The sequence below is a fragment of the Chiloscyllium punctatum genome, chromosome 5, assembly GCF_047496795.1.
Source record: "Chiloscyllium punctatum isolate Juve2018m chromosome 5, sChiPun1.3, whole genome shotgun sequence".
In the NCBI taxonomy this organism is placed as follows: domain Eukaryota; kingdom Metazoa; phylum Chordata; class Chondrichthyes; order Orectolobiformes; family Hemiscylliidae; genus Chiloscyllium; species Chiloscyllium punctatum.
Genome location: NC_092743.1, coordinates 113,477,407 through 113,500,790, shown reverse-complemented (window position 1 = coordinate 113,500,790; position 23,384 = coordinate 113,477,407). Strand labels below are relative to the sequence as shown.

Genomic DNA, 23,384 nt, shown 5'->3' with positions numbered 1-23,384 from the left:
CAACTGCTAGTAGCTCTGCAACACTATTGCCCATACTTTTAGAGTCATAGAGTCATACAGCACAAAAACAGATCCTTCAAACTAACTCAATAACACTGACCAAGTTTCCGAAACTGAGCTCGTCCCATTTGCCTGCATTTGCCACTTATCCTTCTAATTTTTACCTATTCATATACCTGTCCAAATGTCTTTTAAATGTTGTAATGGTACCTGCAACTACCACGCCCTCTGGTAGTTCATTCCATATATGAACCACCCTCTGTGTGAAAAAGTTTCCTCACACACCCTTTATAAAATCTTTCTTCTCTTACGTTAAAATTATGTTTTCTAGCTTTGAACTCCCCAGCCCTAGAGAAAATACCTTTGCTCATTCTAAACTTGTCTTAATATCCCTTCTAATTCTCCTTGGAATGTTCCTAACTAATATGGTATCATTTTATTTTCCAGTACTATCTAATTTTCATTATGAACATTTTTCCACCTTTCCTCTTCTGTTTGCTGCTGCCTACCCCAGTATCAGAATCATAGAGTCCCTACAGTGTGGAAACAGGCCCTTCACCCCAACAAGTCCGCACTGACCCTCCGAACAGTAACCCACTCAGACCCATTCCCCCTACCCTATATTTATCCTTGACTAATGCACCTAACCTACACATCCCTGAACACTATATGGGCAATTTAGCATGGCCAATTCACCTAACCTGCACAGCTTTGGACGGGGGGAGGAAACCCACACAGACATGGGGAGAACGTGCAAACTCCACACAGACAGTCGCCCGAGGCTGGAATCGAAGCCGGGTCCCTGGCACTGTGAGGCAGCAGTACTAACCACTGAGTCACCCCGTTATTTCAAGTTTTCCCCAACCATATTAGGGCATATCCCAGTGCTGTTGACGTCAGTGCTGTTGAGGTGCAGACTATCCCCATGGAATAGGCTCCCCCCCAGTTCACCATGCCCAGTTTCCCAAAGTTTGGATGTCTTTGCTCTGCACAATGCTTCAATCATCCTTGTTTACCTACGTTTACTTTCACTCGCACATAACATTTGGAAGAATTTAAAGTTTCTAATCTTGAAAGTTTCTACTTTTTGAATACCTCCCTTGCTCTTGAAAATCTGGTCATAGGTGTTTGATATATGATCTCTTTCTCTTTTTTGAGTATTGACATGCACTAGGTTATTCCATTCTCTCTGTGGAATATGCTACATGTTCTCTGTGGTAGAGTCATACAATACGGAAATGGCCCTTTACCTCATCAAGTCTGTGCTGACTTATCTAGATTAATCCCTCTTTCCAACACTTGGCTCATGCCTTGATGATATGACATTTCAACTGCTCATCTACATATTTTCAATAGTTGTGATGTTTCCAACCTCAGCTACCCTCCAGGCAGTGCATTCCAGACTCCCAACACCCTCTGAGTGAACAAAGTATTCCTCAAATCTCTTCTAAACTTCTTCCTTTTATTTTAAAATGATGTCCTCTTGTTATTGGCCGTTCACCTGAAGGGAACAGCTGTTTTCTATCCACCCTATCCATATTGCTTATACACCTTCTCTGTCTCTTCTCTGCTCTAAAGCGAAACAACATCTCTTCATAGCTAAACATCTCCTATCCAGGCAACATCCTGGTTAAATTCCTTTACACTCCTTCCAGTCCATCCTTCCTGTTGTGTGGCAGCTGGGCATGCACACAGTACTCTAAATGTGACCAAATCAAAGTTTTGTACAGCTCCAATATAACCTCCATTCCCTTATAATCTATACCATGACTAATAAAAGCAAGTGTCCCATATGCCTTCTTAACTATCCTATGGGTATGTCCTGTAAGCTCAATCACCCCAAAATCTCTCAGTTCCTCTGGGCGTTCTAGTGTCCTGCCATTGGTGGAGTACTCCCTTGTCTTGTTACTTCTTACAAAGTGTATCACCTCACACTTTTCAATGTTAAATTCCATTCATTACTGGTTTGTCCACATGACCAACCTGTCTTTATCTTCCTGTGAAATAAGAACTTCTTTATCACTGTTAACCAATGGGCCAATCTTTGTGTCATCCACAGATTTACTTATAATTACCCCACATTTTCTTCTTTGTTGTTTAGATATGTGATGAACAATAAGAGATCCAGTCCTAATCCCTGTGGTACGCAAATGGACACTAGCCTCCAGTCGCACTAACAGCCTTCTACCACCTATTACTTAGCCAAACTTGATCCAACTTGCTAGGTTACCCCGGATCCTATGTGCATTTCCCATCTTTATCGGTCTCGCATCTGGGACCTTGTCAAATGCCTTGCTCAAATCCATATAAACAATTTTATCTGTACTGCACTCACCTGCACACCTGATCATCTCTCCCGCAAAAAACAAATCTAGCAAATATGTTGGGCATGACCTCTATGCTGACTATTCCTGATTAAACCTTGTCTGATGGAGATTAATTCTTTCCTTCGGAATATTCTCCAGTTGTTTCACTCTCACTTATTTGAGACTCTCTGGTCTGCAATTCTCTGCTTTATCCCTACCAACCTTTTTGGAAACATACTAGCAGTCCTCTAATAACTCCCCTATGGCCAGAGAGTAACTAAAAACTTAGATCAGGGTATCTGTAATTTTCTTCTTCAACTTCCACAGCAGCCTGGGATACAACACATCTGGACCTGAGAATTTGTCCACTCTTAAAGTCTGTCCTTCATTTTGGCAGCAGGGAGGCAATACTCCATGTAAGACTCATGATGATGGTGACAGAAGTGCCTGTCTTCCCCCACCATCCCGACCTATGAAAATTCCTAAAATCATTGCATTTCTCCTCTTTACTTTTCTCTCTTGTGCAGTCCGTTGCCTGTGTATACCACTTTCTGGATGATGGCCAGCAGTGTCGAATGTTGAGGACTGGTTTGAGAGTGGTGCACACCTCAAAAAGACTCCTGTTCAGTCTCTCTCTTCCAACTCTTCATGATAGCTACCAATCTACTATCCTGAACTCTTAGTGTTGGTGAGCTCTTGTTGTTTTGACCAGGAATCTCTATCCTTCTTGCTGTTGTGCAGTGACTTGAGCTGCAACTTAAGCTTGGAAATTCTGAGTTTAAGATCAAACAGCAGGAGACAATTCCTACATATATCATTCCCCAAGACCCACGTAGTGTCCTGAATGTTTCACATAGCACACAATTAGCAAGCAACAAGTCTCAATTGCCTTGTCATAGCCCAAGAAATCTCCTGTCCTGCCTGAATATCTAGACCTGCTCTCTGCTAGTACTCTTACTATAATATTGTCTCACCAATAGGACTTTTGTTTTACCTTGCTCTCTCTGATAATGATTTTCACTCTGTGCTGCATCTACTCCTGAACTGTTATAGCCACATGGTCCCCACCTCTGAACTGTCTGAAGAACTTATCACTTATTCTGTGATATAATTTGTTGATTTATTTTCTGTTGGTCTGTTCTCACAGTGCTCTGTTTGATGCCAGCTGATTGCACACTTTTATCTGTGGAACCTAAGACCCAGAGGAACCAGTAACTTTGTGGAAAAGAAATTTGCTCTTCAAATTAATATCCACAAGAATGATGCAACAAGCTTTCACAGTTTAAGATTTTCATTGTAACAAAAGATTCAAAACCTTGGTGACTAAACATTAACTTTGATGAAAACTTTTACTTTAAATCACTAAAATAGAAAATTCCCCTTTTCCTTTAAGAACAATCAAATGCACATTTCATAGCTAAGCTTCAAATGGTGTTTTATAAAGGTATTTAAATATCCTAGAAGCATTCCAAAGTGATTTTTGTATCCCAATTATTTAGTTCTATTCTTTTCCTTTCAAAGCATGGAAACTTGTGTTCTACACAGTAATGGTTCTGAGGTATTAATGTTGGAGACTTCATTAAGCTCCATCCAATCTGATGATATCCTTCAAGCTTAGGTATGGATATGTCCGAACATCTCTAGATCTTGTATAGTACAAAGTGATATCCGCAAGTCATTTCTTAGCAACAAAGTCTTTATGAACTAATGTAACTTGTACCCAATTGCTATCACGCACCAACTTGCGCCTTACTTAGACAAGAGCCACTTCTTAATACTCACGAATGGATTTTCTTGTATTAGTGTGAACCAAATCAGTCCTTAGGTCTCATCAAAGAATGTTGATTGGTGGTAAGCTCTTTCTCCCCACAAATAACACATATTTAATCTAACAAGGACTTTAGCACAAATTCAGTGAATCTTTCTGTCTCATTTTAGCTCCTCAAAATTTCAGATTCATCAATCTTAGCGCAAGATCCCATCCCCTATCCATGCTTAGTGAAACACAGCAGTCATCTTTTCCCTGGTTTTTAGCAGACTGACGTTCATTGACAGTTTCAGGGATCACTTAGACCTTTCCTTTCTCAAAGCCCATTGCCTTGGCAACATGAATCACCTTGTATCTTTGGGTGATGTGGTAGAACTGCTGTTTAATTATCCTGAGGCCCCGCTTCTCTTTTATTTTGGAAGTAAATGGAAGGTGTAGATCATAACTACTTACAACCTGAATTTCCCAGCACTTTTCTGGGGCTTTAAAGATTCATTTTTGCACACAGCCTATTGGCATTATAAACCATAGAATATAGAAGAGTACAGGCCCTTTGGCCCTCAATGTTTGTGCTGAACTGTAAATAACTTCTTCCCCATAAAAAAAATTGGGCCTCCTAAAATCTCATAACAATGAAATCCCAAACTGAACAAATCTCACCTTAACTTGAAGACACTCTACCAAAATATAGCAATCATAAAAACTCATAATTGTAAAGGTTTCCAGCAATGTTTTCCCTGAAACTTAGTTTCTCTGACCTGCTAACTCACTGCCACTATTTTTTATATGTTAGTCCATCTAATAGTAGGTACATCTTCAAAATCTTACGAAAGTTGTTTTGTGGTTTTTATGGTGCAATCAGTGGTGTTGTTACCTTAAAAGAGTTCTTTCGAAGAACTGGTAGTTCTCTAAGGGAAGATTCAAATAGGGATCTGTGTGATATGGGTAATGCCAGGATCTATGATGGAATCAAATAAAATGTCCTCCTTGACATCAGAAACATCTCACAGTAAGGTGAGGTACAGATTAGCCAGTGGCCAGTTACCGATTAAGAGGGATTATTTATCAATAAGCACTTTGCTTAAGGCACAACTCATCTCATAAACATTCTGCTTCCTTTTTTACCAAAATGCTGAACAAGTTCGATGCCAAGATGACTCAACATTGACATTAGAGCGGGTACCAGTCTGATTCAACTCACCACTTGTGCCAAATGAACATCCATGTTAGGTGCCTTGAACCAACATGTCATAGCATAATCCATTGGCACCAACCTCACATATGGCACATCACCAAGCATTGGCATCGAATACATGTCTAAACACCTTTTTGGCTCTTCATTTATAGTATGTCCCTGCACTGCAGGGGCTGCACAGGCAGCTATGATTGTAATGCTGCAGCAAAGACCCTATGTGCCCAGAAACATGCACCCAGTTCATGCTAGAAGCAGGCTCTTTGCTCACTGTCATAGGTTCAGAGTCAGTGAGCACTATCTGAATGCTCACAGAATCCCTGCCTTGCATTTTTGCACTTAGCTCCCTTAGCTGGAGATAGGAGACTCGTGTCATTTCTGTCTTGCCTGACAGTTTAGCATAGGCAAAAATGATGGAAGCTTGCTATGGATGTCTGCAGTCATCAGTTAATTCAAAGTGGATAGCCTTTAGTCACATGATCCCAGCAAGGGCAGCCAAGGGCAGCCTCTGATACCTGTCCACGAGCTTGGAAATGGTCAGTTAGATACTCCGGGTGTTTAGAGTCAGGATGGACTTCATAGCTGAATATTGGGCAACTCACCACTGGTCTGGAGTCCTTCTGTTCTATTGTGGGCTGTCTTCCTCCTGCAATAAGAGACAGGCACGTATCAAGGGAGATGAAAGTGGGTGCATGAGTGTTACTTTGGTGCAGGTAGTGAGGTGTCCCTGCCCACATAGAACAGTGTCCATTTCACCATTTGCCAGGGGCAGATATCGGGAACCATGCAAGGTAGCTCTGGACTGACAGTGTTTGCCCGGTGCACAGCAACCATTTAAAGGTGGAGCAGGTTCAAGGAATGGCAGTCAATTCCACGATATCTGATAAATGGTGCATTGTTCTAGAAACAATGGGCCAGATTCAGACATAAGGGACAGCACAGGGGTGAGGTAGATAGTAAATAAGGTGAGCTTGGTAAGATCCAGTGTTAAGCCCTACTGGGTCTCAAACCAGAACTCCCTTCAACACTTCTTGCATTCAGCAACAAGAATGTTACAGTCAGTCTATGTTTACTGGTAGTATACTGTGTTGATATGGAGTAGTGATTGGATAAGGTAAAAATGTAGTTACATACAATGGAAGATAATTGTTGGGATCTGACTGCTTATTATTCATGCTGTTGGGTTTGTAATCAATCAGTATATGTTGACATTCTTGCTGCTAATTAGTTGACAGTGTAAAATAAATGATAATGTGTTTCTTCAGTAACGGCAACCAAGTAACGACTGTTTTTTTCAGAGTATATTTTCCATAGTGTGTTGTAAAATTGTTGTTATCAATGTTGCAATTGTGTATATTTTAATTATGCTTCCAATGCATGAGAATGCTCAACAAAAATGTATGTTGTTGAACTTAAAGTATTTTTTAGATGTTCTTAAGATTCTTCAAAAACATGAAGTAAATTGTCAGAAGAACTATTTGAAAGCCCTGAATATGTTTTTGTATTTAATGTGGGTCTCTCTGTTACAAAATGTACATTTGTAATATTGTGAATTTTTATGATTTATTGTTTTGCTTTAACATAGTAATGCGCATAGTTCTATCACATGATCCCATATACCTACAGGTCTTACATCATAACATTCGTAATATCCTTTTCTCCAACATCTTATGGGACAAGTTTCACCTTTAAAGGATACGGGAAGACATCCATATCAAGCAAAAGGAACTCTGGACTACTCTGCAATGGTAAGAAAAACAAAGGAAATTCAGTATGTCTTATGTTCCAGACAACTCTTATTTGCCCTTTGAATTTACTTTGACTGTTGTGACCCATGCACATTTATAAGCAATTTATTTTACATACAGTCATAAGATTCAACCAGCAGGGAGTTTTAAAAAAAAACTCCTCAAAAATAAACTGCAACTTACTACATGGTGTGTAAAAAGAATACTTTAATATTACGAATGAGCTCTTTTAATTTTGTATCATGCTCAGCATTTAAATAACTCAGTTGCAAGGATCTTTAACTGGCTTCCTACTGACATTTCAGCAACGTAGTGATATTTTTTGGAGGAATTGTCATCTTTTTATCCCTCCACATGTTGTTTCTGATTTTGTTCTAAGCCTTGCACATCTTATAGTCAGGCAGTATAATCAATACACTATTTTGGGCATGTCACTTTAACTTAATTATTGGTTATGTGCCATTGGAGAGGTTTCTGCTGATGGGATGCTTTAGTTTCCTCCTTCCTAGAGAGAATAGTCAGACGTCTTTCCAGAAAATCTCTCTGACATGCTACAGTATTGCCACCATGAATGATACGATATTTGTGTTGATAGATGGGATTCCAAGATGTCAAACCATGCGGGAAGCAACATTTGAATTTACGATGTGGTTAAAGTAAAGGAAAACCAACTTTCTAGATCTTTGAAACAAGATATGAAGACAAATTATTTCAATGAACTTGTTTTTAACAGCATCAAGTTATTGAATAATCTGGAAAATGTAGAGAACTACGAGCCAATGAATTAGGAACCAGAGCAACATCAACCCTCCAAAAGTGAGTTGAACTAGAGGGCTGGGGCAGCATGTGATAAAAAGAAGGAAAGTCACTGGAAGGATCAGTGGAATATTAAGAGATAACAGAGAAGATTGGGTACTGGGGTAAACTGGGCAGTGACAGTAATCCAGAAACAACATGATAGTGGATCAATAACGTGTCTGGAGTGGAACTGTGCCACCCTGCAGAGAGTTTGGAAAATATTAATAGGCATTGTTAATGGAAGAAAACCAAAGGTCACATACCTTAGAGACTAATACGAAGCCAGGAGAAAGTTTAGGCCAGATCAGGCGAAGATCTGTATTTTTAACATATTTTTTGATAAACATTTGAGGTGTTGAAGGGTTGCGCTCCAGGATTATCTGCACCCCTTCATCAAACCTGACACCCACTTGACAAAGTTAAAATCACCCAACTGTATTCTGGCCTCAAAAAAAATACAGATCCAACCTGGCCAATTACCACTCTATAACTCTACTCTTCATCATCTAGAGTTGTGCTGAGAGTTACTGACCTTACCATCAAATTAATATATAACTCAAGGTAGAATAGAGGAATCCACGAAAACTAACATCAGTGAGGGGTCCTGGGGAAACTACCTCCTGATTACAGTCCATACTGCAAACAAAGAAAGGAAATGGTTGCAGTTATTGAATGTCAATCATCTCTGTCCCAGGATGTAATCTTGAGGATCTTCTGCTTTGAATGTATTTAGCCCACGTATCGTACACTGCTTCACCAATGGCCTTCCCTGCATTATAAGTCAGAAGTGGGGATGCTTGCTGCTGATTGTGCAATATTTAGTTACTTGCACAATTTTTCAGATAATGCATAGACTAAAACCTGGCTAATTTTCACACTTGGGCTGAAAAGTGGCAAATAACAATCACACCCCAACAGTGCTAGATAAGCTGAGGAGCAGGAGAATCAAGGTTTTGGACATCAGCTCTTCATCAAGAATGATATTTGAAGGGCTGATGCCCAAAACCTATATTCTTCTGCTCCTTGGATGCTTATACAGCACCACACTTTTTGACTCTGATCTCCAACATCTGCAGTCCTCACTTTCTCCAAGTTCCAGATAATGAATACCTCCAACAAGAAACAGTCTAATCAGCTCTTCAATTCAATTATATCACTCTTATCTAATGCCCCAACATCAAGATCCTGAGTTAAAAAAAAACGATTGGTTAGAACTGATCTGGACATAAATTTTTTGAATGTAAGAGCAGATCAGAGGATAAGAATTTTTCAGTGATCATTCATCAGCTGACTTCACAAAGTCTGTTCACTATTAAGTCAAGAGTGTGATTGAATACTCTGCATTTGGCTAAGCAAATGAAGTTCAAACAACACTCGAAGCTCAACATCATCCTGGATAAAATTGTAATTTTAATCAGCATCTAATCCACCATTTTAAACATTCAGCATAACCAGTGCATTAAAATTGTAGTGTGCACAATCTGCAAGAAACACTCTGGCAAGTTACTGAATCTTGAAAGCACCTTCTCAACCTGGGACCTCTGAGACAAGGGAATTGTGTATGGCAAAAACAAGACCTTATAGTTCACCCTGACTTGGAACTATATCAGTGGTTCCTCCTCATTCATAGATAAATTTCCAGGACATCCATATGTGGTAGCATGGTGAGAGTACTGTACCACATGAACTGCAGCAATTGAAGAAGATGTTTCACCAACACCATCTGAAGGGCAATCGATGATAAGTGGTAAAGTTTAGCAGTTCCAATGATTCCCATGTTCTGAAAATGAATAAAAAGCTGTTGAACATAGTCAAATATTGTGCATGTTGTTATTATGTTTATATATGTATCGCATGTTGCTATTTTGCCATATATGTTTGCATATCAAAATCTAAAGAATCTTACTTCAGTTGTTTTTATTGGTGTTGACATCATAGAAATGGTGGAATCGCTTAAGAGTAATGGCAGTAACATGAATAAATCTGTGCTAATCAGGATCATGACAATGTATGTGAGCTAAAGAAGAAAAACTATCAAATGAATAATGGATTACCCAAAATAAATTAACAAGCAAAATATCGCTGAGGAAACATGGAACACTTTGAAATCTATGATGTTGACTATTCAGAATAAATATACACAGAAGAAAAATGGACATTAGTTAAATAAGCTGTCTCCAACCTGGATGAATTGTGCAATTAAAATGGGTCTGAGAAAATGAAATATGGACCAAACAAATCTGCAGGGAGATAAATGGAAGGGCTGTTTGTGGTATGTAAGAATTTGTTTAAAAAAGGCACAAATAGGATATTGATGCTAATGGCAGCCTCTGTAATGTGGAGTCAAAAATGTTAAACATTATCTTTTTCTAAATAAATTCTTTCACGAAGCAGAAAATAAATAATTAAAGTGGCAATTAGGATTCAAATGGCAGTGGAATTGAAGACAAAGCCAAAATAGTCAAAATATTAAAGAATGACTGTTTCCAAATGTGTAGGAAATTTCAGTTTTCTATTCAGTTATAGGTTTGGAGTATTGACAGGAAAGGCAGCATTTATTATCTATCTCTGGTTACCCTTGAGTATACAGTGGTTAGATACTTTTTGTATCATTGGAGTACATGCAGTGTATGTCCATACATTGTTGTTAGAGAGGTATGGATTATAGTTCTAATTTAAGCAAGATATACATAAGCTCAAAGGAGAGCTATGAAGCTGATTGTTTTTCTTTGTTCTTCTAAATTACAGCAGTAAAGCCATATTTATTGCTCATCCCTAGTTGCTACAAAATGATGCTGATAGGTCACCTTATGGAAGTTGACTGTAGTTCATATGCTGATTCTCATCTTACAGTGGTAGGAGGACATTCTAGGACTTTGAGCCACTGATGGTGATGAATCATTAATATTTGTCAAAGTCAGGGTGATGGGAAACTTAGAGGTGGTGGTTTTCCCAAGACATTGATTGTTTTGCCCTCCTTAGTGATAAAGATCATAGATGAGTAAGATGTAAGTTATGTTGGTGAGTTGCTGAACATTGAACTTCGCTTGAATTAAAAATAAAAGCTGCTTCAGAATTTTCTTTTGGAATTGTTAATGGCAAAGATAAAGGTTATGAATATGTGTGGACTGCAATTAACTTGATAACTCCAAAAGTTATATTTCATGGTCAATTTTGCAGCTAAATTATACACATGGTTATTTGTAACAAAGACCATTTTTTCTGCTGAAGTAATTTGAATGTACTACGATTCAGTGACTTTGTTAATTTAGTGTACAAGTATTTCACATTTATGTTGCTTTGGAAACCAATAAAGCTACTGTCTATTATTTGGTTAAAGTATGTAAACATGTTGTGTAGTCAAATTGATCAAAGTGGATACAGTGATGATAATTTCTCACATCAAAATGGAACAGAGTCGTTTGGGTAATGATTTAATGCATACTTCTATGTCTCTACACAGTATCAAAATGATATGTCTGTATGCACTTTGTCACGTAAATGGCAAACTACATTTTGTCAATCCTTCAAACCAAAATAACAACAAAGTAGAATTCAGGAACACATAGAAATTGAAAGTAAAACTGTTGGTTAGAAATCAATTAATTTGGTGGAGAAAGGCTATCAATGGGAAACATTATGTTTTGAGAAATGATGTTCTACACCTGCTATGCCCTATTTCTGGCCCACTCAATGAGACTATGTTATGACCACTTCTACCCAATTCTTCCGACCTTCACCATATTGCTCCCAGAGCACTCACACGACAGATAGCATTTGTTAACCTCTGTGTTATCTTACTGCTTGTTTGAATGAAACTAGACTTTAGAATGTTAATGGCATGTAAAGTTGTGCTTTTTGAGCATTTACTAAATAGCTTTGTATCTGTTTTCATGTTCTTTACCACACCAGGCAGACAATTGTGTTTTATTTTCAGGACCAAGACTAGGAAGGTTTCTAGTTTAAATAGGTTTCTGATAATGTATTTTAATGTATTGGCACAGTCCTTACAGGAGAGAATGTTGTGGTAGATTTGTTTGAATGATTGCATATAATGTTTGTTTAATGTTCAGAATCTTTGGTTGCTGAGGTTCAGTTGACTTCTGGGAACAATGGCCTTGCAGAACCATCGGCACTGATTTGATTTAGTTCGATTCACCTATTTTGCTGCATTGTAGCACAGCAGTTTTTGAACAAATGGTATTTGTGGTCTTGAAGAATAAAAGACTTGTGAACACATGATGGAAACTTGAAGAACTTGGAATGGAAAAGGCCAATGATCTGACTTGAATGGAGTGAACAGACATTAATTAAAATCTGGAAAGAAGTGGTTGCTGGTCTTCGATCTCAGACAAGGAAGCAACTGGTCTTGGTTAAGGAACCAAGGGCAGAATCTTCCCAGCCATTGAATGAAGTGACCAGTGATGAGAAAATTAGAAGAATCATGTGAAATTGACAGTAAGGTGATTTCTGACATCAAGACCAAAAAATCCTGTTTTCCAACAAGTGTTGAAATGCATCTCAAAATTCTTGCTGGTGTTTGTGGATAAGCATAACTGCACATGTTAGCAAGCATTAACTTCCTTATTATTATGTTATCTCACCACATTAATATTCAGTTTCCTATTCTCCAATCCACTAGATAGAAACTAGATGCCAACAATTGCTGAACTGAAAGTCAGGGCAGTAACTTGGCAATTCCTGCTCACCACTGCTCCTGTTGGCCTCCATCATGGACATCAATCAGCCACATCTTCGGGCTACACTCCATGAGCAGCGACCACTTACAGCATCCCCCCTTCCATCCCCACCCTATCCCTGTCAAGTCCAAGATCTCCAGGTCCCCTTGAACAAAGCAAGGTGTCCATTTCCCTCTGTACAACATGTCTGTGGCAATTTCTAATGCAGGGCAGTTTCAGGCTGTCAGCACTTGGCTGGCTGCACTATTGAACTGTTAAGGTGATACCAGTGATCCTGGCAGGTTCTAGCAGCAGCCAGTAGTGCTTTCTGGGGTCTGTGGGAGGATCTGACAAGCAGGGTGCAATCAGGAGTGGTGCTTAGGTAAGGAGGCAAGTTTAAGAAGAGTGCACAAGAGAAAAGCACCAGGCCTTATGGAGAGAAATCCTCCATGAAACATGAAACATAGTTAACTTCTGGTTGGATTCAGCCCCAAATGATTATAATTGTGAAACTTGAGGGAAGAAAGCTAGTTGATCAGGAGATTAGAGGTCTTTACAGTGTATTGTATCAAGCCAAATGTCCAAGTTGGCTTTTTGTTAAAGGGGTTTTACTTCTAGGGCAGTTCTGTTTATAGCAATGAATGCATTTTTCTAAATATTATGAATTTTATGACTCAAGGCCCACAGTAAACCCTGCACATAAATGTAGCTAAACTAAACTCCACCATTTCAGGATATGGTCAAGAAGAAATGGGCTGGCTCAGAAATCAAGGATATTATAAAAAAGAAGTTACCCATTTCCATGGAAATGCCATTTGCTACAATGGACATTCATTTGTTTAAAGATTCCCCAGATGATGTAAAGGGACACCTATCTGAGTTAACAGGAAAGAGTTTCTCCCTGAAGACAATTTGGGAGAGAAAGTTGTTCCCCGCGGATAAAGGAATATGCCAACAGCAGCTTTTAACAGGAATAACACCCACCTTGAGGGAAGTTGAAAGGGAAAAAAAAATCTAAAATGGTGGACCGAGAGTAACGTGGATCTGGCAGCTGCTCTGGAGATTCATGCTTATTTTTAGATTTACTTCGAGACTTCTTGCAGTCAATACAGTTCAGTAGCATAAGATTTTTATTTTGATTCATTTTTAGTTCTTTTATACTCAAAATTGACATTTAGGTAAGTGCATGAAGAAAAAATGTTTAGAGGGATATGTGACAAGCGCAGGGAGGTGGGACCAGTCTAGTTTGGGATTATGGTCAGCATGGACTGGTTGGACCAAACAGTTTGTTTCCATGCTGTATGGATTCTATCAATAAAAATCAATCTATGACCTCTAGTGTGGCATTATTTATTACTCATGTTAGGTTTGCTGGAATACTGTAGAAACTGAGATATAATTGGATACATTGATCATGGTAAGTGAGGTATGATTTAAATATTCAATGATGGCAGTAGAATGGTGTATGCAGGAGGCCTGATGGCTAGATTGTTCAACTTGAGAAATAGGGACCACAACAAACATTTGGCCACCTTATTTACAGTAGGTTTTATGTCTTTCAGACTTCCCTGGAATAATGCAGAATGTTCAAATTTTCCCTTGTTGAGCTCAATAGACAATAGACAATAGGTGCAGGAGTAGGCCATTCTGCCCTTCGAGCCTGCACCACCATTCAATAAGGTCATGACTGATCATCTTTAATCAGTATCCTGTTCCTGCCTTATCTCCATAACCCTTGATTCCACTATCCTTGAGAGCTCTATCCAACTCTTTCTTAAATGAATCCAGAGACTGGGCCTCCACTGCCCTCTGGGGCAGAGCATTCCACACAGCTACCACTCTCTGGGTGAAGATGTTTCTCCTCATCTCTGTCCTAAGTGGTCTACCCCGTATTTTTAAGCTGTGTCCTCTGTTTCGGCACTCACTCAGCAGCGGAAACATGTTTCCTGCCTCCAGAGTGTCCAATCCTTTAATAATTTTATGTCTCAATCAGATCCCCTCTCAGTCTTCTAAACTCAAGGGTATACAAGCCCAGTTGCTCCAGTCTTTCAGCGTAAGGTAGTCCCGCCATTCCAGGAATTGACCTCGTGAACCTACGCTGCACTCCCTCAATAGCCAGAATGTCTTTCCTCAAATTTGGAGACCAGAACTGCACACAATACTCCAGGTGTGGTCTCACCAGGACCCTGTACAGCTGCAGAAGAACCTCTTTGCTTCTATACTCAATCCCTATTGTTATGAAGGCCAGCATGCTATTAGCCTTCTTCACTACCTGCTGTACCTGCATGCTTACCTTCATTGACTGGTGTACAAGAACACCCAGATCTCTTTGTACTGCCCCTTTTCCTAAATTGATTCCATTTAGGTAGTAATCTGCCTTCCTGTTCTTGCCACCAAAGTGGATAACCATACATTTATCCACATTAAACTGCATCTGCCATGCATCTGACCACTCACCTAACCTGTCCAGGTCACCCTGTAATCTCCTAACATCCTCCTCACATTTCACCCTGCCACCCAGCTTTGTATCATCAGCAAATTTGCTAATGTTATTACTAATACCGTCTTCTATATCATTAATATATATTGTAAAAAGCTGCAGTCCCAGCACTGATCCCTGCGGTACCCCACTGGTCACTGCCTGCCATTCCAAAATGGAGCTGTTTATCACTACTCTTTGTTTCCTGTCAGCCAACCAACTTTCAATGCAAGTTAGTACTTTGCCCACAATACCATGCGTCCTAATTTTGCTCACTAACCTCCTATGTGGGACTTTATCAATAGCTTTCTTAAAGTCCAGGTGCACAACATCCACTGGATCTCCCTTGTCCATCTTCAGAGTTACATCCTCAAAGAATTCCAGAATATTAGTTAAGCATGATTTCCCCTTCATAAATCCATGTTGACTCTGACCTATCCTGTTACTACTATCCAGATGTGTCGTAATTTCATCTTTTATAATAGACTCCAGCATCTTTCCCACCACTGAGGTCAGACTAACTGGTCTATAATTTCCTGCTTTCTCTCTCCCACCTTTCTTAAAAAGTGGTACAACATTAGCCACTCTCCAATCCACAGGAACTGATCCCGAATCTATCGCACTCTGGAAAATAATCACCAACGCATCCACAATTTCTCGAGCCACCTCCTTCAGTACCCTGGGATGTAGACCATCAGGTCCCGGGGACTTATCAACCTTCAGACCTAACAGTCTCTCCAACACCAATTCCTGGCAAATATAAATTCCCTTAAGTTCAGGTCCTTCAGCCACTGTTACCTCAGTGAACACAGATCTGAAGTACCAATTCAATTCTTCTGCCATTTCTTTGTTCCCCGTAATATATTCCCCTGTTTCTGTCTTCAAGGGCCCAATTTTAGTCTTAACCATTTTTTTTTGCCTTTCACATACCTAATAAAGCTTTTACTATCCTCCTTTATATTTTTGGCTAGTTTATCTTCGTACCTCATTTTTTCTCTGCGTATTTCCTTCTTAGTAATCCTCTGTTGTTCTTTAAAAGCTTCCCAGTCCTCCGTTTTCCCACTTATCTTTGCTTTGTTATACTTTTTCTCTTTTAACTTTATATGTTTCTTAACTTCCCTTGTCAGCCACGGCCACCCATGCCTCCTCCTAGGATCTTTCTCCCTTTTTGGAATGAACTGTTGCTGCATCTTCTGCATTATACACAGAAATATCTGCCATTGTTCCTCCACTGTCATCCCTGCTAAGGTATTGCATCATTGAACTTTGGCCAGCTCCTCCCTCATAGCTCCATAGTTCCCTTTATTCAACTGAAATATTGTCACTTCCGATTGTACCCTCTCCCTCTCAAATTGCAGATTGAAGCTTATTGTATTATGGTTCACTACTTCCCAATGGCTCCTTCACTTCGAGGTCCCTGATCAATTCTGGTTCGTTGCACAATACCAGATCCAGAATTGCCTTATTCCTGGTAGGCTCCAGCACCAGCTGTTCTAAGAATCCATCTCGGAGGCACTCCACAAAGTGTCTTTCTTGAGGTCCAACACCATCCTGATTCTCCCAGTCTACCTGCATGTTGAAATCCCCCATAACAACTGTAGTAACATCTTTATGACAGGCCAATTTCAGCTCCTGATTCAACTCACATCCGACATCCAGACTATGTTTGAGGGCCTGTAGATAACTCCCAAGAGGGTTTTTTTACCCTTAGAATTTCTCAGCTCTATCCATACAGACTCTATATCCCCTGATTCTAGGTCTCCCCCCGCGCGGGACTGAATATCATCCCTTACCAACATGGCTGCCCCACCCCCTCTGCCCGTCAGTCTGTCCTTACGATAGCACGAGTAGCCTTGAATATTCATTTCCCAGGCCCTGTCCACTTGAAGCCACGTCTCAGTTATCCCCACAATATTGTATCTGCCAATTTCCAAAAGAGCCTCAAGCTCATCCATCTTATTTCTAATGCTTCTTGCATTCATATATAGTATTTTTAATTTGTTATGGCCCTCACCCTTCCCATCAACTCCTATTTCACTCAACCTTACAGCATGATCCCTTTTTGAGTTTTCTGCCTCATTAATACAGTTGCCTTTCTTGACTTCCCTTGTTCTAACTTTCCCTTCAATTTCCTTCTTAAACATCCAGTTTTTCCCTTCCCCCCGGCTACTTAGTTTAAACGTAGCTGTGTTGCAGTAACAAACCTGCCGCCAGAATGCTGGTCCCCAACCTATTAAGGTGCAAACCGTCTCTCTTGTATAATTTATGCTTACCACAAAACATACCCCAGTGATCCAAGAATTTAAATCCTTGCTTCCTGCACCAGTTCCCCAGCCACACGTTCAAGTCCATTATCTCCCTGTTTCTGGCCTCACCAGCCCAAGGAACCGGAAGCAAACCGGAGATAACCACCCTGGACGTCCTGCTTTTCAGCCTTCTTCCTAGTTCTCCGAAGTACCGCTGTCGTATGTTCCTCCTCTTCTTCCCAACATCATTTGTGTCGACATGTACCACCAACTCTGGCTCTTCACCTTCGTCCTTGAGGATTTCCTGCACTCTGTCTGTGATGTTTTTACCCTGGCACCAAGAAGGCAACACACCATCCTTAAGTCCCGCCTGCTGCCACAAAAACCCCGGTCAGTTCCTCTCACTATGGAGTCCCCTATTACCGCTGCTTTTTGTGATGTCCGACTCTTCCACTCTGCCTCCACGCCAACTTTTGATTGACAGACCTGGCTGCCTCGCGGACTGGCAGTGTCATCTGTCTCTACTGTTTCCAAAAGATTCAACTTGTTCCTGACAGGTACTTCCCCTGGGGTCTCTTGCACCTGTCTCCTCTCTGCCTTCCTCATCGTCTGCTCTCTCTGCTCTCTTCTGGTATGGTCAGTGTAATAACCTCGCTGAAGGTCTTGTCCAGAAAGATCTCGTTCTCTCGGATGAGCCTGAGGTCCTAGAGTTCTTTCATCAGGGCTCATTTAATGTCAATGAAAATGGGAAACATTTTGAATAAGTGGAACATGTTCCTTGTGCACAAGACAAGGAAATAAACCTGTCATAAACCTGTGCATGTAGAGCAATTTGTTGTTTGCTGCACAAAGAAAATTACCCTATTAACTTGTGCTTCTGATTGAATTACCTTGTTCACCTTTTGCATATTATTTAGAAAAGAAGATAGTCATGAAATGTACAAAAGAAGCGTGACAGCAGAGTAGTTGTGGAACAGTTAACTAATGTGGATTCAATGTTTCCTGAAAGTAGAGGTCAAACAGTTTGTAAACTTCTGCATATTGGAAGAAGGCCCTTGACAATAATTCATCTCCAAGTAACTGTGATGTTCTTTCCCTTTTGTGCAGCTTCACCTTTCAATTTGTAATCTTTTCTCCTAATTGAGGGAATACTGGTTTGGAAATTGCAGGTCCACAAACCCTCATTTCTCAATGCGATTACATTGCCGAATGGAAAATCAGAATCCAAGCTTTCAGTTTTCAGTCTTGTGATTCTAACCAGCATGAACACCCAACTGAAGCATCACTTCTGTCCTTCTACAAGTACCTCAACCAAATAAGTTCTTAGCTCCTTGGAAGACTATTCATCAAGGAAGGAAATATGGCTAATTCTGATCACATCATCACTAAATATCCAAGATTATGAATGTTATACTGACTGCAATTACTGTGTCAGCCCTGTGTACCTATGGTGTATAATGCTTGGCAACATTCTTCGTTATTATTAAAATAACCACTGCAGCTGATTGAGTCCTACTTGCCAGCTAATGATCATAAACAGACACTGTTATTGTATCTGATACAAGTTAATTTGATATACCACATCATCCAAGCCATATGTTTCTTCAAATGGGTTGCCAGAAAGGGGAGATGGTTCAGTTGCAGTCACGATACAGACTTATGAGGGGTATAGGTTACGTGACCAAACCCAGAGCCCCCTGGATTGAAAAAAAAGAGATAGAAAGTAAGATGAAGCAGAAAAAAAGGGTGAATGACAAATATCAGCTTGATAATGCAAATAAGAACCAGACTGATAGTGAAGAGTTCAGTGAGGATGTGAAAAGAGGGATTATGGGAAGAAATTGACAACTAACGTAAAATGGAATTTGAAATTCTTTCATTGACATATATACGAGTGAAAAAGCATTTAGAGGAGGAATGGGGCCAACTAGGTACTAAAAAAGGCTGTTCATGAATGCAGAGAGAGTGACAAAGGTACTAAATGATTACTTTACACCTGTCATTACCAAGGAAGAAGATAATGGTGAAGACTTGGTAAAAAGGAAACAGTTGAGATGCTGAACAGATGATCAATTAGAAGGGCCCCTGTGGAAAGTTCAGGCCAATAATCTGAGTGAACTTTACAGTCAATTGGACATGTATGGGTTAATTAAGGAAAGCCAGTATGGATTTGGTAACAGAATCATTAAAATGTTTAAATAACTTAATTTCACTTTTTAGATGAGGCCACGGAGAGAATTGATGAGGGTTATACAGATGATGGGGGCATACATTCTGTGTCTTGGGCACCCACAGTGTTCCATCCCAGTGATAGTCAACATGGAAGAGTACTGATTTACCAGCTGGAGGATGGTGGAAGTTCTAGCCAACTGGAGGTTTACTTTGCTGTGTTCAGCCTCGTGATGGTCACAGTCTGTGTTAAGAACTCCCAGGACAACCTGCCTCTGCTTCTAGGTGTGCCAGTGGGACTACTTACATGCAATGCTGATGTTGGAGGAGTCTGAGATATTGTACGATATGATATGCTGAGTGTGACTATGTCAGTCTAGTTTTTGGAACAGTTCTCAACTTGGTACAAGCCCCAAATTTTAATTAGGAAGATCTTTCAGTGTCCAAATGGTAGGGTGTGCTTTTGTAGATTCTGATGCCTAGGTTGATGCCAAATGGCCTTTCCAGTTTTGTTTCTTTTGGAGTTTTCTGTCATAGTTTGCTACAACTGAATGGCTTCAGAGGGCAGCTAGAGTCAAACTCATTGCTTGCCTCTTGACTGTTGTCTCACTAAGCAGATGGCATTGATGCAATTGTGATCCAAGACTATGAAGACTATGTCAAACATACATGGCTCACCTTCATCAACCAATACTTTCTGCCCTTGGCTGCAAGTCTCAAGGACAAAAGCCAAGGGAGAGATGGTCTCCACTCAGCTAGAACAAGACTGTGAAAGGGCTTTTGGGAAGAAGGGGAGGAACATACAAACATAGAGATTAGGAGAAGTAAATCGCTCAGCACTTCAAACCTGTTCCACCATTCAATAAGATCAGTGCAGATCTGTTTGTTCTGAATTCCAATCTACCCCGAATAACCCATATTTACTTTTTTTATAACCATCTATCTCTGTCTCAATAGCGTATAATGGACCTGCCTCCACTGCCATCTGAGGCAGTGTGTTCCACAGTCCTGCAGCCCTAGAAGAAATAAGTATCTCCCCCCACCCCCGTATCTGTCCTAAAAGGGTGAACCCCAGGTTTAAAATGCTGCCCTCGAGAGCTGCTCCCGGAAAAGGAAATAGTCTTTCCACATCCACATTCTCAAGACCATTCAGGATCTTTTACACTTAAATCAAATCAATACCCCACTCTTCCAAACTCCAGTGAAAACAAACAAGTCCAACTTGTCCTCATTAGGTATCCCTTGCATTCTAGGTATTAATCTGATAAGTTTCCTCTGAACTGCCTGTAACACAATTACATATATATCCTATTTGTAGACCTGAAGCATGGCATCCTTGCTTTAATGATCAATGCCTCACATAAAGGGTAGCATTCTATGAGCTGCCTTAATCCTTGCTGAATCACTAACTAAAGTTTTGTGATTTATGTACACAAGTTTCAAGTTCTGCATATGTTCTCTGTTTAATTAATACTCTGCTTTTTTATTCATTTAGTCAAAGTGAGCAATTAACATTTCCCACATTATGTGCCATTTTGGGCAGCACGGTGGCTCAATGTTTAGCTCAAAGGCCTCACAGTGTCAGGGACCTGCGTTTGATTCCACCCATGGGTGACTGTCTATGTGGAGTTTGCATGTTCTCCCTGTGTCTGCATGGGCTTTCTCTGAATGCTCTGGTTTCCTCCCACAGTCCAAGGATATTCAGGTTAGGTGAATTAGCCATGGAAATGCAGAGTTTTAGGAATAAGGTAAGGGGAGGTGGTGTGGGTCTGGGTGGGATGCTCTTTCGATGGTCGGTGTGGTCTCGATGGGCTGAATAGCCTGCTTCCATGCTGGAGGGATTCTATGATGGTCTCTATGCATTTGTATGGGGCTTCCACAGAAGAATGAATAACTATACGTTCTGGTGTCTGGAGTGAAGATCTGCAACATCATGGACTCGCTTAGGGGTAAAAAGCCCTGGTAGTTTCCAGGAAAGCAAGTGTATACATAGACGAAGCTTTGTTATTATGGTTACAGATCTTTGGATGTTGAGGATATAGAAGTCCGATCTGTAGATGGATTTCACTTGTTGACTCATGCTATTATTGTCCATCACACAGAGGTTGTCATTGACTTGTAAGATGTAGTTATATGCAGCCATTTGTGCGATACCATCAAGGTTCACAGCTGATTCTAAAGGAGTCAGAAGCGAGGATGTTCTAGGCTACAGTAACTTTGATCACAGTGGGCATCATGCGAAGGTCTTCAGCGACAAGATCAAAAATCTCTGTATCCATGTTTCTCAAGCTTCCCAGTCTCCTGAATCATTGGGTCTTGGTCAGTTCCAGTGAAGATTTAACAAAGATGGAGCTGAGTTGAAGGAATAGTTTCCATTTGTTGCATTGTCCATTCTTCGTTTCTCATGACCTGCTGATTCCCCATGTCCCATCATTCTTGTGGAAGTGTTGTCACTAATTGACATGCTGCCCAAAATCTGATGAGCCATGCCCTCGGTGCCAATTGCTAGCTTCCTTTTTGTCATGTGACTTCCTGATGCGATTGATAGCCTGCCTTTTCACTTTACTGCTCCTGCTATGCCAGAGAAATGACAAACACATTCTGTACGTGAACATTGAGTGTCATACCCGCCAACACCATTTGTATAGCACCAAGGTCACCTTCATATTGAGTGTAAAGGTTCCCTTGGACAAGTTGACCCTTGTGGAGCTGGTCAATGTCCTGGGGTGTCCCGGACTGATTCTCACTTTGTATCTGGCTAATTTGGCTAATCTTCAATGGAACTCCTGAAACCTATGCTCCTGTTCAAAATTTCCCCCACCCCCCACATGCTCTTACTGGGGTTTTCAAATAATTTAATTGGCTGTAAAGAGAAGGAGAATGGGCTCTCTGTCCCAACCTCTGACAATGGGAATGGCCTCCTCAAACCTACGTGTGGATCATAGTCATTTCAGGCACCCCACCTCAATTTCTGATTTGTGTGGATGGAGAGTAGTGGAGCAGCTGAGGGTGAGAATTGAGCCCATTGAGTTTCAAGGGACGTTTAGTGGAGAACATATCATGGTTCCATGTTGGAGGGCAGACCAATGCCGGGCTTCTTGTGCAGCTTATAGCAAATTATTTTCTGGAGCATTGAAATACTAAGTTGGAATAGGCATTGTATCCATTTAAACAAGAATAATAGGTACTTCATGGAGCACTGTTGCAGAGCTCTTTTTAAACTTCTCTGCCTTGCCCTAGATTTCCTAAAAAAATATGAAACACCTTTTCAACAGGGCAACATGTCCAAACTCCATCCCTTATTCTGCTTTGACTTGCATCCCATCCTTAATTTTATGAAGTGCCTTGGGATCTTTTGGGGATTAAAAATGCAGATAGAACTTGTTGTACTGTATCTGTGTTAGAATGTAATCTATCCTGCCTTGCATTTATAATATATGTCACACTTTAAATCTGAATATTATGCCTTAATTATTGTGGTAACCACCATCTGTTTATTAACAATGCGGATTTGCTTGAATATTTAATTGTTACTAAAAGGTTGGACGTGTCAGGCAGATTATCTCTCCTAATCACAAATGAGGAAGCTGCACAATAAACCAGTAATGTCATTAAATTTGTTTTTGGAGCCAGAAATATGTATGGACTGAATTAAGTATTGCTTGAATTGTCAAAAACAACTTAACATTACTTTTTCTGCATCTCCCTAATAATTACAACTATAATGTATGGAAAGCAACTCAGCGACGTTATCCACAAATTAACCCATCTCACGTTTATAGCTGCTATTTAGAAAGTATGGCTATTGTGGTACATTCCTCCATTTAAAAACCCCTCCTAATCACACTTGGCTCTCTTGATATACCCTTTCTTGGTCCGCTATGACAAACTGCTTCTGAATGTTACGTTTTGAATATTTATGAACTTTTTTCCAGAAATGCTGAAATCCAGACACTGACACCATTTAAAATTTGCATTCTTGCAGTGAAAGTCCGAAAA

General features: G+C 40.2%; 1 protein-coding gene across 15 annotated transcripts in view; it reads left to right on the top strand.

Moving 5' to 3' along the window:
• The window catches only part of LOC140477357 (cAMP-regulated phosphoprotein 21-like), a 448,868-nt gene that overhangs the window by 127,380 nt on the left and 298,104 nt on the right, over positions 1 to 23,384 (top strand). For 13 of the 15 annotated variants that reach the window (XM_072571088.1, XM_072571084.1, XM_072571087.1 and 10 more), the window contains one exon: positions 6,893 to 7,014. The exons of 1 other annotated variant lie outside the window; for it this stretch is intronic. The gene's annotated coding sequence lies outside the window, so the exon portion shown is untranslated. Of the gene's footprint in view, positions 1 to 6,892; positions 7,015 to 9,442; positions 9,560 to 23,384 lie in introns of all 15 variants that reach the window. One more of the 15 variants, XM_072571083.1, reaches the window with a different exon arrangement.